Source organism: Poecilia formosa, unplaced genomic scaffold, assembly GCF_000485575.1.
Source record: "Poecilia formosa unplaced genomic scaffold, Poecilia_formosa-5.1.2 Scaffold103, whole genome shotgun sequence".
NCBI lineage: Eukaryota > Metazoa > Chordata > Actinopteri > Cyprinodontiformes > Poeciliidae > Poecilia > Poecilia formosa.
The window spans coordinates 257,790-275,479 of NW_006800042.1; the positions used below are offsets into that span (position 1 = coordinate 257,790).

Consider the following 17,690-nt stretch of genomic DNA (forward strand, 5'->3'; position numbering starts at 1 on the left):
GAACACAGGCTCTAGTGAAATACACGGTGAGCGTAACACGCATCCTTTATTATCATATGAGAATTAGATGTTCAGTATGGCCGAGTAAGCATTTAAGATCATTCTCTCTGTCTTTCAAATGCAAATGAATAAATCTTGCAAAGAATTCATATGCAGATAGGAGCTTCAAGGGTTGAATACAACAGTGCACTTCACTGCACAGTTGCCTTTGTAATGATGATTTTTTTTTTAGAGCGTTTCGATTAAACTGTTTAGGATGTGCATGCATTACAAGTCTGCTGCTGAATCAAGCTCGACCCTTGCTGGTACCAGCCAGCATGCCTAGGTGGGCCCCATGTGGGGGAAAGGAGGGCTGATATATGGGTCCCATATGGGTTTGTCCGCGGGTTCCACGATGGTCCCACATGGGTTTGCCCATGTAGGGCCACAGCCCACATGGGCCCTACATGGGCACTAAATGGACACACCCATGTGGGCCACCACCATATAGGGCCCAAGTAGGAACCATGTGGGCTGTGACCCTACATGGGCAAACCCATGTGGGGCCATCGTGGAACCCGCGGACAAACCCATATGGGACCCATATGGCATGCCCTCCTTTTCCCCACATGGGGCCCACCTAGGCATGCTGGCAGGGTGGTGTTTAGGATATAGACATCACATTTTACTTGTATTGAGGTTTTTTATTTCACATTTCTCGTCTAAAACAACAGATATGCATTAAATAACCCATTATCCCCCAGAATTCACTTCTTACTTGCAAAGAAGCCTCCTGAAACCTGCAGCAGGTAAGCTGGATGTCAATGCAAACTGTTTTAGTGCACATGGTCATTTCAAAAATACTGTTTCAAGTGCAGCATTTTTTTAGTTTTGTTTGACCTTTCTGTTCTGCCTTTGTTTCCAAGAAAAATTGTCTCATTTATATCTTCTAATCTATACAGTTCCTCTCTAAAGTATTCATGCTCCCTGAGCTTCTCATTACTACCACATACCTCTGTTTTCTCTATTTGTATTTTTTGGGCGTTAGTGAACAAACGTGATCATGAAGACCCAAGGAATACGCCGAAGGTCAGTGATAATGTTTTGGAGATGTATTAAACAGAGCAAAAATAAAATCCTAAGCTTTTGAGCAGCACAATGTTCAACATGTTATCTGAAACAGACGCGACCTTAGACTTAACAGGACTGGAGTGCAATAATCATACAAAAGAGATTCATTGACTCTGCAGGAGTTGCAGACTTTGATACTGAAGGGTCATACTGGTCTATCATGTAAAATCTTGTTGTAACCTGACAATAAACGGATATAAATATTTTTGAAAGGTACTGTACCTGCAGGAAAAAAAAGAAAATCAGTGATTTAGATAAATATTAAATATGAAATGACAGCATTTCACCTTTCTCTCTCAATATGCATAAACTTCACTACAGAGGAGACACTTCTCCACATATGACCTTGAGGATCCTGAAATGGTGGCTAAAAATACCAACAGCACTCTTTCTTATTCACAAGAGCTTCATTAAATGGCGCAGAAAACAATCTGAAAGTAAGTCATGAGTGCTGGCGCACATTTAGGAAAAGTCTTTTATCTCATAAAAGATTTCACAGCACATGCAGCATACTGTGTGTTTCTACCATTAGGTCACAGAGATTTAACGCCACTTGAATTTGTCTGTATTTTTTTTTAGATAGCAGGAAAAGTAACATGGTTAAGGGTGATTAAACGTTTGTCTTTTCTCTATTAATTTGCATCCCTTTTTGTCCTAACCCGATTGCTGGAATTAAGTCCTTTTTTATTTTTTATTATTTCTTGCCAAGACTTTTCTCTTCAATGTGAAACCTGGTAGTCAGTCAGGATACAACACTTTGCTAATCTGCTCTATAGCTGAAGTTATTTTATTAAAATTGACAAAAGAGAGCTTTTCTGAAGACGAAGCTATAACTAATGAGCATTTAAATGATTTTAAACCTTCTCCCCAGACAATCCATTATAAGCTTTCATCTCAGCTAAACAGCATCAAGATCTTTATCAACACAGCTTTCACATTTGAGTCGTGCCATCAGTCTGTTCAGAATCTAGAGATATTAAAGTAAGGCGGGTGCTGCAGGAACAAACTGCGTCAAACTAACATGGCTGAGTCTTGTTGATCCTTATTGATTCTGTTCTGTCCTCATGGAAAAATGAAATGGCAGGCACCATCCATCCTCTTTTTTTTTTTTTTTTTAGGTCATCTGAGCATATTTATGGTGGCAGTAGAAGAAAGAGACACAAATGACAGGGGATGTCAGTGAGACAAATTGCGCCATGAATTGGGTTAGATCTCCTGGGCATGTTCAGAATGAGTGGTGACATAAGTGAGCTGCCTTTTGACGGCTCCTTCAAAATCAACGTTTATTTTGTCCCGCTCCTGCAATAAGCAAAGAACTAACTTCCATCGACTCTGCTTTGGGGACTCTTCATTGTAGATCTATACGTACTGCCAGTGCAATTTCAGACATTGCTAGTGAACATTTTAGAGTATTTCTTAATCAACAAATGGATTTTTTAATCAGGAAAGATTACTCAAATTAGTATCGAAAAAAATATCTGAAATATTAGAAAACAAAATATGCTACCTTGTTTGTTCTGGCATGTTTTGAATGTTGCATGGGTAAAATAAACTCATCTTCAAGTCTTGTTTGCAGAGGAAATGTATTTATCAATGATCCATTCATCCAAAAACCCGATTATCCTGGCAGGGTCACGAGGAGGCTGGTGTCGATCTCCAAAGATCATGGGTTCCCCGGGCCTGTCCACCACAGGGCAACACAGAGTCACACACTCAAACACACACTCGAACAGCGCTACACCATAAACCCCTCTGCGCCAAACTTTACACTCCACACAGTGCAGTCAGGTAAGAGCTGTTGTCCTGGGAACCACCAAACCCAGAACCATTTATTGGTTTTCCAGGCAGGGAGGCATGATTTGTCACTCACCTCTCCACAGCTCCAGCGTCTAATGATAATATGCTTCAAACTACTGCAAGCTTCAGTGTTTACACAGTGGTTTTCAAAATAAGAAAATCTGGTGTTCAATTAACGTTTTTATGTTACTCCATTACTCTTATGGGTCTCAAGTCTATTAATATCAATTGTATATTATTGCTAATTAATACAAGGTTTCTCCCCACCTTCATATTGATGAAATGGATAATCACACACGCATGGAAATGAGACCTGTTTTTTTAATTTTTTTACCAGTAGCACTGTGTGAGACAAATCTGAGCTGAGAAGGAAAAACTGCTGGAAACATTTGCTTCAGATGTATCTGATGAGACGTGACAGGAAGCAGAGTCAAAGGGATCGAATAAAGCTCAATAAAATAATCATTGTCTTTTTAGAGGAAGTGAAAGATGCAGGTTTTAAGTAACACGTTCTCGTGTTGCAGCGGCGACATTGAAACGCCCCCTGAGTGTACGGTTGATTTCACAGCCTCGGTCGACGCAGCAAAACATGCTTTGTGGCTGTAAAATGGACAATAACACCTCATTTAGTTTGTTAAGTGCTCCATCTGTGTTCCAGTTTTGAGTCAAATGCTTTGAAAAGAAAAATGCCATGACTTATACATATCTCTAATAAATTTAGTGAGTCTTATAAATAATGCAAAATGTTTCTTTGGTAGTTTTTAATGAAGCTGCTGAATTATTAAAACCGGCAGCCGTCACGAGGTTTCATAGATGGTTGTTGCCACCTCAAGGAATCTCGCTCCAATTCTTTAACTTCAGTTTCTTTCTCTCTTTCGAACTCAAACATGTTTTACCTTCACTCCGTTACCTGTTTCATGTAATATCATCTCAGTGTGACATGCTTCCCTGAGACAAAAAAATAATAAATAAATAAAAAATCTGTTTTTAAATTTAGAAATTGCTCATTGCAGACACTGGTCAAAAATCATAAGGGAGAGATGAGACAAATGCAGCAATAATTTAATGAATACTTCATGTTCATAAGGTATCCTTTGTTTTCATTTCTTATCACTTGCAAAACAGTTCATGTATGCGGAAAACTGGTTTTGCAATCCGTCTTCTTGGGGAACAGGAAACCAAATGTTTTATGACGAAAACCACAACTGAGAGGCGCACCTACCAAAAAGAGAAGGGAAGATTGGATAATAAATGAAAAATTATGACAAAATGGCTCCAAACAAACACAAAAACAACTACAAAGAGGGAATAAATTAAGAATATGATTAAAAAAAATATTTAGAGTACATGAAAGGAGAACAAACACACACAAAAAAACTAATTTCTCAAGGAAGTAAAGAAATACCTAAGACAAGAGAAAAGGAACCTGAAAGACTAAAATGACCAGGGTTTTCCGATTGTGTTGTAAGAGCTGAAACAGTATCATAACACCCAACAAAAATGAAGTTTACAGCACAGTGTGATGAAACTGCTTTGGGTTGCATTTAACCTGTAAGAATCTCTGGTGTTCACAGCCTTTCATGGGGTTTGTGCTCAAAACCTTAATGAGGAAGTAAGGTTTTGGTCACCCCTACTGGGGTGAGCATAATCAAACAGCAAGTGAAACAATTACAGATGTTCAAGTTTAATGGCCAAATATACTATACATATGAAGAAATCCTAAAAATGTATGGAACAAACAAATAATTTGAAAACATTTTTTTTGAAGCATAAAAGAGCTTTTTCAGTCACAACAACACAGCTAGTTGGAGAGACAATGCAGAAATAGACCTCAACAACCAAGAATTGTATCCCTTTATCTTTAGACTAGAGCTCCAAATCCAACTTTTAAGATGAAGCACACACAAATTAGTCAAAAATGAAGCAGGAAAAAAAAAGGCTTATGTAATTTCATCTGAATTCAAAATGCTTCCTGCTGAGTGGGAGGTAAGTGTGTTTTAGCTGAAAGGTCAAACACGCTGCTCAGCAGCTACATTCATTGATTCTGTTATTTCAGTTTTAAGATCAATGGGAAAATATTCCAGCGAGCGTGTGTGTGCACATGCACATAATCGATGAAAGTCACACATACTGGAGACACGTCACTGGTATTCCCATCACGGATCACCGATATGTTACCGAGGCCACCAGGAAGGAAACAACTAACAACACAGATCTGATATACAAAGCTATTACAGCTGGAAATTACAATTACCTTATTGAAGACTAGTTAGTCTTTTTGTGTTGCTGATTTTTTTTTCTATACACATTAACGTGCTTGTTACCTACAGTTCTGTTAATCTGGTTATTATTATTTTTTATTAACCTAAACAACAAACTAGCTTATTTTCTTGATCAGTCCTAGTTCTTCACATGTTTTCAGATCATTTGCTTTTTCTTTTTTTGTTTTAGAATAGAAAAAGTGCACCTACATTTTCCACATGCTCTGAATTTGAATTTGACTCCAGCTGTTGTAGTCGTAGCATTGGTACCAGCACACATAACTGGAAACTGGACTCTTACTGCACTTGACTATTATGCTTTTTAATGAATCTTACAAGAATAATTTTCTACTACAAGCTAGCAATTAAAATCTTCATTGTCCTCATTAAAACCAAGTCAAATCACAAACAAAGAAGCAAGAAGGTCATGTGAAATCACGGGGTCACATCCTGTTTTAGGCAAACTGTTTTAGGTCGAGGTAAATAATCTAGCATCTTCAAACACGACAGCGGCTGGCAGAGAGTTAACCTACAAAGAAGCTTCATCTTGGAGACCGCAGAACATGCCAACCCAGAACATGCAGCCACAGATTTGGATAAGCAAGTCAACCACCTGCAAGTGCACCTTGTGACCCCTCAGTGGCAACCAAGCCACGGCTTGTAACGTTCACAGACACCACTGCAGCTCAGAAAGACATAAACGATTGCTTACATCGACTCTTGCTGCCTTGAGCCTCTTACATGAACCTCACCGCCTTTAATCCGCCATTGAAACGGTTTACATTCTGCACTCATCCTATCTTACCTTCACTACCAAACCTCAGCTGATCCTTTTGAAGCTCATTCTGCGTCTCTTCGGCAGCTGTTCATACAATCTTTACGGATCCCTCTCTGAAAGCTTCTCCTCTTTTTTTTTCTCTCCTTCACAGTAATTTTCTCCCTCCAGTTTTTCTTGACCTTTAGTTTTTATAAAAACAATCAATCTATAAAGCATACGTTGAAATCTGTCTCCGCACATTACGCCACAACAGGCACAGTAGATTAGCAAGTTTACATGGCAGGTGGGTGAAAGATTCCTTTCAGGTTTTACCCAGTAAAGTTTCACTTCATCATATTTCTGGAGGTGTGTTATTTAGGTCAGAGCTTGGCCAAGTCTTGATTCTGTTTTCCTGCACAAGGGAAAACATTCAAGAGGCAGCTGCTTCACATTATTATCAAAAAAAAAAAGAAAAAAAAAATCCCCTTCTGCATTTTGGTCTCTCAGATATGCTCTTTCTGAATTATGTTTGGATTCAAGTGTTTTGTTCAAACATAATATTTTTACTGTAAAAAAACAAAAAACAAAAAACAGTCTCACAAGATATTCAGTTCTTTTAACAGAAATGTTCTCATATGGAGGTCTGAACATGTTTTATTCATCTGTGGAAAGTGGCTGAATTAAATCTAAACAACAACAATTAGCCGTACTTTACTAATGTGACAGAAATGAACAGAAATAAAAAAAAAGTGTTTTAGTGCTGAAGAATAAATTACATCAACATAACCCTTCAGCATGAGTTTCATCCTCGTTGGTTGAAATTAGTTCGGTGAGATGCCTGTTTTTGCCATTTACATAATAACTGATCACTTTCAGCTGTGAGTTGTTTGACAGGTTTATTGCCTGTTTTAAGTCACTTTCTTCCATTTTATCATTGTCAGCCAGTCCTTGGTGAATTTAGTGGTATGCTTTGGATCGCTCTTGTGTTGCACGGTCCAGGGTATCAGTGGTCTGTAGTTTTTCTACACATTTTGACACAATTTCCTCAAGCACTCTGATATATGGTGTGATTCTTCTTGTCCCCATTCGCTACACGTTAACCTGATGTGACACATCTGTATAAAGTTTTAGATCATTTATAGTGGGAATGAGTGTAGGGGGTTTCCTAATTTGTTCTCCAAAAATGTTTTTCAATTACATTTTACAAAATCATTATTGTTGTTAGTTAATTTTCCTTGCATTTTTCAGTACTAATAAAAGTGATACCTCTCCATCTGTTAGACAAATACCCAAAATGTGAGGATTGAATTAGATGTGATTACATATTAATCATGTCTAGCTACAGTCTTAACAGTTCACTGATTCCAGCACGCTGGAGATCGTACTGATGTTCAGTTTTAGTCACTCGAAACCCCCTTGAAGCCAACACAGTGGTCGGTCTGACTTTGCCACTTGGTTTCCCTTATTGAAGCGTTTATGAATAATCCTGAAACCGAAAGCCTTTCAGAGCCGACGAGGTTGACTTTTGAAATCAGTATGAGGTCTATGTTCGCCGAACCCGGTGTCTCGAGTTAGAAAGCTTTGTGAGAAATGTTTTTGCATCCTTATTACAGATGAAAATGACCGATTTTCCAAACCGTAGCTGCGTTATGTTTCTCACGATGCTCTTTGTTTTGGCACAGGGAGCAGCGAGACGGGTCTCGTGGGAGAAACTTTCACAAGAATTTCACATTGAGAGTCTAAGCCCACATAAATATTTGAAAAAGCAATTACTTCCTTGAGATGTGCGTTGTTGTTTTGTATTAATAAATATTTGACTTCATCACGAAGGAATCAGAGACATTAATATCACTGCATACTTGTTTACTTCTTGCTCTCTGGGCTCAGATCTATTTGAAGGATGTAGAAATAAGAAAACATGGTCAGAATGTGTTTTTTTTTTTTCATGCTCCCCTCCCCCCCATTTCAGTTCACCGCCAACGTATCCCCACGAGAGACAAGAGATTTTACACAACGAGCCCATTATCCTCTATTTAGTTCTGTGCTCTGCGTTTGAGGGCGAGATAAACCAGCGTGCTCCATGAAAGCCAAACTCATAGAGCACGCTTGCTGCGAGTACTGACTGCCTTCGGCTTTCTCACTTTCACTGCATGAGTTGCGACCTCTTGTACGTCTGTCTGTCATTTAAAAGCACATGAAAAATAGAAGAGGGATCGTGAATCCTTTTGTAACATCCGGTTGAGTTGTTTACCAAACCGATGCAGCAGAAATCCATCTTACCCTGCTCGAATTTCGGAGTGGGTTCTAGTGTTTTTGGCCACTGTCCCGCTCTCTCTCTCTCTCTCTCTCTCTCTCTCTCTCTTTCTGCCTGATTCAGCATGAGTAATATCACTGCTGCTTGCTGGTGATTTTAAAAGTAGAAGTGTGCAGCTGAGTCACCATGCAGAGGAGATAATTGTATATGACAGCGCTGCTGGCGACAGCAGCCCGTGAATTGATGCTGCTGAAGTATGAGGAGTCATCGATGTTGAGTCAGCGTGTTATCCCTCAAGGACAAGCCAGCGAAAAACTTTTAATAACGGAGTGGCTCGTCCAAATAACTGGTGGTAATGCAAAGAGAAAAACACTGTCCTGGAAAAACAGTATTTATTTTTACCACTTGAGGTTTTTGGCTCTACAAACTTTAACAGGTCCTGTTGAGATTTCGTGTGATTAGATCGACTCAGTGTAGCACATAAATGTGAACAATGAGGAAGAAGGGTGTTCACTTATTTTTTTATTTATTTTTTTACAAATAAAAATTTTAAAAGTGCGGCGTGTATTTGTTTCAACCGCCTTTATCCTAATGCCCCTAAATAACATCCACTAATGGAGTCCATCCATGTATAATTTAATCTCGGTATAAATCCAGCTGCTCTGTGAAGGCCTTAGATCATGGCATAACTTTTAACCCAACAAGCTGTGGCTGCCAAACTAACCTGACAAGCCATGAAGTCGATGTAGCAGGGAAACATCTCGGAGCCCAATTCTAGCTCTGGAGTTCAGCAGAAAATCTGCTGATAATTCTCATCAGCAGTGACAAGAAAACTGACCAGAGGTTGGCAAGAATGATGGGTAGAGAAAAGCCTCAGTATAAAACATACTGCAAAAGACTTCAGACTAAAGTTCAGGTTCCACTACCATAAGGACTACAACCCCATAAAGCAAGATCTACAATGAAATTACTTAACATCAAAGCAGATCCATGCAGAATGGCCCAGTCAAAGTACAGGGCTAAATCCAGGTGAGTATCGATAGCAAAACTTTGAACAAACGTATGTTTAGGCAGCAGAGTTGGTAAGGAACAATGCAATAAAACTGACTCCACACGGTTTACACACTAAACACTGCTGTTAAACAGAGCAGATGATCATCCTGGTTTAAGCAGAAATCCTGTGTACAACAGAGCCACACATGGCTAAACATCTGGAGGTGGGTTTGAGAGGAGCGATGCATAAAGGATTAAAATCAGAGGGCGAAGCAGGAAAAATTGAAAACCAACTGAGCGAATCTCGACGCGACAGAAAGGGTGAGCTTGATTATGATTAGTTTGTACTTCTGCCTCGTATTGTGGAGGTTTTTGACATTTACATCATTTAATTTCTGCATGTAGCCTCAGATTGGTGAACTGCAAATGCCTTTTCGAATAACTTTTTTTCTTCTTTATATTTCTGATTTTATTTTAACTCTTAAATATGCATGCACATGTTATATTTTCTTTAATTCTTCAAATTGTCCAACTCAGTTAAACAATTATTTCATTTGAGCATGCTATTTTTAATGCTGTACAGTATAATTTTTCTTGTGTTGTTAATTCGCCTTTATGTCTTGTGTTGTAAGTTTACAGTTTTTGCTCTTTTTGTTTTTATATATATATTTCTTTTATCTTTGTATGAATCTGCATGCTTCCATTTGCCGGTAAGTTTTTTTTTTTTTTTTTTGAGCATTCAAATATCTGATATTGACTGATTGATTGATTGAGATGCAAAGAAGTTTTGAAGTGTTAGCACTTCAAAACAAGCCTTACCATCGGTAAGTGCTGGATAATATATGAATTGACAGACCAGGATTATGGCATTAGGTCCAAGAAGAAAAGAGACGAGCAGCTCTAAAGACAGCAAAAGAGGTAGGAAGTCGGCAATAGATATAAATGACATAAGAAAAACATAGGGAGACTTTAATGTTAAGAGAAGAACATGTAGTGAAAAATGCATCTGAAAGGATCAAATCTTTAGACACACGTGGTTCTGTGTTCAGTTGCTTGTGAAACATTAGATTCATTTATTAAACATTAGTGCATGCAAATAAGAAATTCATGATGAAGCACATATTAAAATATTGCTTACCAACAAACAATCAATAATTGCTCAATTAGACTAAAATAGCAAGAAGTGTGAGAATCTGAATTCTGACAGGACTAAAGAATGAAATGGATCCATACAAAACCTAAACTCTCTATAATATAATTAAAAAAAAAGATATTCTGTTAATTACAGCTAGCTTCTGAATTTGGAAACATTTATTTCTTAAATGCATATTGTTTATGTGTCTATTTTATGTTATGTTAAATCTCTATCTGTTAAATCTTTACTATTCTTGAGTTAGAGAAAAACATATTGGAATTCTATTCTACTCTATATTCTGATCGGTAAGTGTTAGCCTTTTTTGTCTGAACGTGCCTCATTAAGTTTTTGCTAACAGCTTCACCGCATGTGAAGGTCAAAACTACCACACCCTCACACATTTTTTTTAACTCACTGCTCAGTTACTGAATGAGCATTAATCACATCCACAGCTTGATTTTAAGCATGTGTGTTTGTTTATTGTCTTTAAAAGTGCACTAGAATTGATAGACAAGACAAGTGATTGAAAATTTCTGATTTTAAATTTATTTGGTATAGTCAGAGCAATCTTTAAATCACACTTCCAATCGCACTGCTTATCCAAAAAATAAAATAATCTCACTCGGCCCCCCAAACGTAATTCTGCAGGGCCTCATAAACCTTCGGGCCGGCCCTGACCTGGCTTTACCTGCTTGGCCCAGAAAGAAGAGGTATTTCTGCTGTGTCGCTTTAAGTACAGCAGGCAGTGCTGTTGGTCCATGTGGGAGCGCAGGGCGCACGGTGCGGCGCTGCCTCCCTGCAGCATGAAGCTGTCTGCTCATCGGACAGCCTACAAAAAAGAAAAAGAAAAAAAAAAGACAGGTCGACCCACCGCTTAAATCGCATTCAAGCTTCGACTTAAACAGATTACAGCAGTGGTTGTAAGAGGACGGAGTCGGAGCCAGCGCTGGGAGCCATTAACACTTCTCCTTGCCTCTCCGAGCGACACACAGAAGCGTGCAGCGGGTTATTCGCCGTATACAGCAGACTGAGGCTCATCGCAGAAGCAGCGCAGAGAGACCGTGCGAGCTAACGGGATCCACACCAACTAACCTCTGCAGTCTGCGGACGGAAGCGCGGCAGACACTGGAGTTGTTTATTGTGGAGGTGAAACATCATGACTGAGCCTGACAGATGACCATCTTCAGCTGAGTTCCTTCCTTCCTGCATGAACATCCACACCATCTGCTCAGGCTTCACCCAGTCTCAAGGCTGAGGTAAGAAGAGCAGCACTCATGTTATTTCTTAATTTGATTAAAACCTGAGTCACAGATATCTGCTGCAGCAGAGGATCAAACAGCATTGAAGTGAAAACTGTGCAGTGGCAGCACTGGTTGGATCTGTGCTGCAGGAGTCCTGCTGGTTCCTGATTGAACAAGAACACTTCTGGAATAAACAAGTGGCGGAAAACGTCAAAACCCACATATTAGTTTGCAGCACTAATGCTGCCCTGGTGTAATGGGAAAGAAATCAACTGCTTGTTTTGTTCCGAGTAATTAGATTCCAGATCATGTTTGCAAGTAGTTACACCGAGCGGCATTAGCCGACTGATATCAATAAAAGAGATTTCTGTTAGTTTGTGACAGCTATTTCTACGTCTTTGCTTTATCTTGTTTGACTTGTTTGCTGGCCTGTGAAGAGGCCTAAGTCAAACCAAATGCATGCTTGGTGGCCCACAGACTGGACCCCTTTGTCACCCGGGGCCCCCAAGTGTGAAGATGCTGGAATTTCATTAGAGACCTCCTGCTAATTTTTAACCACAGCTGCAATTCACACTGACTGAGTTCAACCTGCGCTGAGCCTGTTTTGTAGTGTGAGGCTTCAGAACCTTTCAGCTGCTGACCCAAAAAGCTAACAGCTGCAAACACTTGCAACTCCAGTTATTTTCAACTGAAGAGTACAGATGTAGCTAATTAAACAAACAAAAAGAAAAAAAAAAAAAAGAAAAAAAGGTGCAACTGCTACATCCAGGTCCTGGCTGAGCCTCTGCCCCAAAAGTAGAAGTGTAAATTCCTCCAAGTCTAGTTCATGATTGATTGTGGGGTGGACAGAATTGGCCACTAAATTTTCCCAATGGGCCACATGAGTAGATTGTTGGGAAAGGGCTACGTCAGTGGCTCCATGACTCCAAAACCGTATTTGAAAATTTTATTTTTATTTTTTGTCAGCTGTTTGTAACAGTAATTGTTGCAACTGCATGATAAAATGCAACATGCCTTGCTGACCCCTGAAATTGTATGTTATATTTTACAAAATTAAATGCCAAAAATAAAAAAAAAAACCAGAAAGAAAGAAAATGTAGAAAGTGTGTGTGTATATTTTTGTCCAGTCGGCAACAGTTGGATATACTGGAACTTGTTGCCAGCAGACACGCAGGACAGACCACTGTGGCCTCTCACGCTTATTTTTAAAGGTGATGTGGAAGTGGAACATAAGTGTCTTTGGACTGTGAGAAGAATCTTGTTTTCCCCGGGGTGAACCCCAAAAAACAAGGAGAAAATGTACAAATTACATGCACAAAAAAAAAAAAGCTGGGATTTGCACCCGATTCTTCTTGCTGCAAGGCAGCAGCTCTAACAAATGCACCACTTCTACATCATTAATTAATTTACACACAAACAGGCTCATCCCAGAAAACTAGAATACTGCATAAAAGTGCAATATTTCTTGGCAGTCATGTCACAAAGTGATACAGTCATTTCATACAGTTTGAAATTTTTCAGATTTTCTTTTGTTGTTGTTGTTGCAAATTTAATGATTATGGCTTGTAGGTAAAGAAAGCCCAAACTTCACTGTCTCAAAAAATTATAATATCACATAAAACTCAGATTTATCCAAGTTTGGTGAGTCTATATATAAAATGAGTTTTACTCTGTGAGGTGACTGGCAAGAAAAATTACACTTTTACACAGTATTATGTTTTAAAAAAAAAAAAGATGTTCCTGTATGTTGACAATAATATTTTTGTTGCACTGACAAGTGCAAACTGTACAAACAGGACATGCCATATCTGCCTCTCTTATTTTAAAATGACCTGAAGTAAGACACTCACAGGAGGGTGCTGATATAGCTACACAAAAGTAGAATAGACAGCTGTCACCTTCTGTTTATTTTTATTTTTTTGGAACGAAATCAGCGTCGTGGGGATTGTTTGCAGAACTGAGACTTTATGCGTGTTTATTTTCAGATTTTCACCTCAGGACTCACTGCATGCTGTTTCACACAGCGAGTCTTTCATTTGTTGTGGAGCCAACCTCAGCAGAATGCAACATGCATTTGAGTATTTGTCAGAAAAAAACTTTACAAAGAACAAAATCATTCTACGACGATTCAATTGTAATCATTCCAAGAGAGCATCTCCACTGTCCCAACCTCGTTTGCGGTGACCTTGTTGTATTATACATCACCGAATTGAGCCACCTCTCACTGGAAAGCGCTGAAGAGGAGGAAGAAGAGGAGCCTTGTGGTTCGTTAGATTGATCACAGTGTGGTTAAATCAATTCATGACTGACACTAATTGCTCACGCTGCTGCTATTTCAGCACTTGTCGTGACAGTAAATAAAAAGCACGGAGCCTGACAGACCTCTTGTTGTGGCAGAGGGAACGCGGCCACAGCAGGTTCACAGATCCCAAATCCAGAACGAGCTGAACTGATCAATCCCATGAACTTTGCTAAACCCATTCTTAATCCCTTAAAGACCTAATGAGCATTTATGTCATGTTTTAGTATGAATATGGTTTCAGCTATTCAAGAGAAACGTGTGAAGGCTCTGTCATAAAAAATACATCACATGGATTTTCTTATTACTAACAGCTGCTGTAATGTCCTGAAAGCTTTCTCTTCCCTGAGGCAGCAAAGAACAGACATCGGGGGAAGAAGCCAACAGCTGAAACTCATGTTTGTTCACTCGTTTCAGTGCATGCTGCTGTTCCCACTGCTGTTGTTGATGCAGAGAATAATCAGAGTCAAGGTAGCTGCTTTTTTAACCCCAGAACCCCTCTGGCATTAAAAAGGAATCTTAAATACTCTACAAAGAGTAGATTCTTCGAGGGAAAAAGCATTTTTTTGCACCTTGTAATGTTGTATTTTTTTAGATTAGCTTTTGCTGCAGAGGAGAACCTGAGAGTGGCTCTGATATGGAGCCCGTTGTGTATTGGCGTAGTGCAGAGCGGGAAGGCTTTGAAATCCTCCGCCGCTTAGTTCTGCATCCCTCTCGGCCGTCCTCTCAGGGACGTGCGGTGAATCATGTCCCGTGGCCCGCCGATCTTTTGACGATCACTGGGGGGAAACTGACAGAAATTACAGTGTGCATAACTTTTGCTGGTCATTACAGTTAAAATGATGGCCATGCAGCAGAAACTGTGTGTGGGTTGGATGGGTGGACTGATTCTTGATATACCACTGCGAAGAAAGAATGTCAAGATCCTTATTAGAGCTCTTACTGAAATAGCTTAGCATTAAAAACCCTGATGCCTTTGCCAAAGTCATCTTGAAAGTTTCTGGCTCTTTACAGAACACCGGTCTTGTTTGTTGCCGTTTGCCTTCCAGGTCCGGATGAGGAAGAAAAATGTTAATTTGAGTTTGGAAAACTGTGCTATTTTTCACACATCTTGGTCGTTTATATTGACATGTTTTTACTGAGCAGTTTATTGAAGTGCTGGGCTAACATTAGCATATTTCCACTCTAGATACTACAGACAGGCAGGAATCTGCAGCAACCAGTATAGTCTCTATCAATGTGAATGTCACTGTGAAAAACTCTGCGATTGCTAGAGAATGTTTTTATTGGTCCAATCAACAAAACCACATCCATGGAATAAATGCAGTTTTCCAGCTTTGCATGCAGTTTGTGTTTTGCTATTTCAGCTTATGCACCCTTTGTCTTCCCCTGAACAGCATGTCTGTTTGAAGGCTAGGATTACCACTTTGTCTTTGGCTAATCCACAGAAAAGACTGGGAAACTCCATCTTCCACATGAGCAAACAAAAATTAGGGTAATTAAGTAAGTGGAATGAGGACTTGTCTCCAGAGTCTGGCTGTAGAAACGCTATCCCTAAATTAATGTGTTTTACTTTTTCCATTATAAATAGATACATAAGACAGAAAAGCATTAAACTGTTGCACAGATTTGAGTAGTTTGTCACCCTTTTTGCTGCATTCATGCACCTCCCAAACAGATTTTCATCTTATAATAGGATTATTCCCCAACACCAGACTTTTTCCGTAAGACCTTTTCGGATAATGCCTGCCTAAACAGGTGGCAAGGAAATACCAGAGGACACAAACCAGATAAGAACTGGAAACCCCGAAACCTAATCCCTCACTTTAATCTGGGGCTTGCTGATAGAAATAATTTTAGTAGTTTGTTGTTACTTTGGTAAAAATAGGAAATACCTGCAGTGATTAAAAAATGTTGACTTGTATAGTTTTTATCTTATTTTCATTAAGAAGGCATTCATTTATTTTTTGTTATAGGATTTAATTTGAAGGCTTAATACAGTAAAACCTGCGTTCTGGCTTTTCTCTGACTGAGACAGATATCCTACTGAGAATATCTTTGACTTATAAACCATTAGTTTCCATTTTGTGTTTCTTTTTGGCAGTCACAGAAACCTTTTGCTAGAGTTAAAGGGATACATCGTAATTATTTAAACTAATGTTTATTTGAAAGGATTCGAGTCTTTAATATGTTACCAGCAGTAGGTAACTCTGATGCCTTTGCTTTGTAAAAATCTAGATTAGCTGCTCTCAAAGGTCATCTGAGAGGGACCAAAACCAAACCGGACATCTCCAGTCTACACAGATTTACCGATGGCTACTTTAATTATTCTGTTTTTAGTGCATCATTGGCGAAGCACCTTGTCCTACCTCCATTTCCTGGTTAAATAATTGCTGTTTCCTGTTTAAAATAAGCTGCACCAATGTAAGCTTATTTTACACAACTATAGGATTGACTCCTCAACCATAGGATTAGAGCACCCAGTCATATAATTGCCTCCTCTAGGATTAGTTGTAGAACTTCAGATTTTTTGTAATTGTACCTACTGAACAATAAGCTGAACATATGTCTCATTAAAACAAACAAATTATTCAGAATTTTATAGAAGTATTCTTAAAGCATTAAGAAAGCCACACAATTTCTGAAATTGAGCTCATTTCTATATGAAAGAAATAATATAGATCTCTTTCCATCAACATTACCCTCCTGTGGGTAAATTTGTGTCATTTTTGGCTTGTGTTTGTTGGCCACACAAAATTATTCAGAGTGCCACAGATGGCCCATGGGCCGCATCTTGGACACAGCTGCTGTATACTATGTGTTGAGTAGATTTTTCTGTCTGATTTAAAAGCATTAATTTTGATACTAAAGTGATAAATGTTACAATATATTTTCACAAAAACAATATCTCTCCTATAGAAGGAGTTTCAGGACATTTACTGTTTGTCTGTGAACCAATCAGGTCAGAGCTGACTCTCCTTCATCTGACCTGAACTATTTACCCTCTAAAGCTTCAAAGTGACTCTCTGCTCTCTAAATGTCGTGCTTAAATCTCTCTGGAGAGTGTATGAAAGCTTTGGGAAATGAGAAATCAGAAGGGGGGGTTGGACAAGTGAATACAAAAGACTCATTTTCTGGGGTCTGTAGTCGACCTTGAGACAGTGCCAGTCAGCAGGATTAACACATCGCCTCTGTAATTGCTCACCTGGAGTAGCAGACCTCCTTGTTCTCTGTTCAACCTGATCCCTGCATCACAAAAAGGTCTTTGTGGGTGTTAAACTGATGGGCTCTGTTTTCCTTACCTGCTGCATCAACAGAGTTCCAATCTGCACACAGAAAAGCCTTTAAACAGGAAAAATTTGGATGCATAGCTCTGCCTCTTTGGAAAACAAAAAGGTCTGTGTAGCTGTGGGCGTTATGCTTTTCACCTTAAAGTTGCACTAGGTAACTTTTATAAAAAGTTTTTTTTTTTCTTTACATATTTGTTAGAGCTGTCTCTATGTCCTGACAGGATAATATGAGACAGAGAAAATGTGAAAAAATCAAGCTCATTGAGTAAATGGGTCCTGCTCCCATTTGCGAAAATATACCAGTTCCAGTCAGAAACAACCAGGAGGAAGGTCTCAACACTGTCAGTCACACTCGTGATTGTGGGTTTGCTGCAGCTTTGCTAATGGCAGAGAAACAACGCAACGTAATGTTAGAGGAAAACTGTTTTCTTCAGGCACCTACTGCAGCTTTTACCAGAAACTTCACTTGTAACCCAGTGATTCTTGAGAATAGGGACAAAATGGGTTTTAATTTTCCCATTTTTTTTTTTTGTTATTTCTCAACCTTATGTAC

The 17,690-nt window shown here is 39.1% G+C and overlaps 1 protein-coding gene across 1 annotated transcript in view; it reads left to right on the forward strand.

Moving 5' to 3' along the window:
- Positions 1–10,914: 10,914 nt before the first annotated feature.
- The window catches only part of wscd2 (WSC domain containing 2), a 49,544-nt gene continuing 42,768 nt past the window's right edge, over positions 10,915–17,690 (forward strand). Inside the window, exon 1 of the mRNA XM_007559131.2 lies at positions 10,915–11,563. The gene's annotated coding sequence lies outside the window, so the exon portion shown is untranslated. The remainder of the gene's footprint in view (positions 11,564–17,690) is intronic.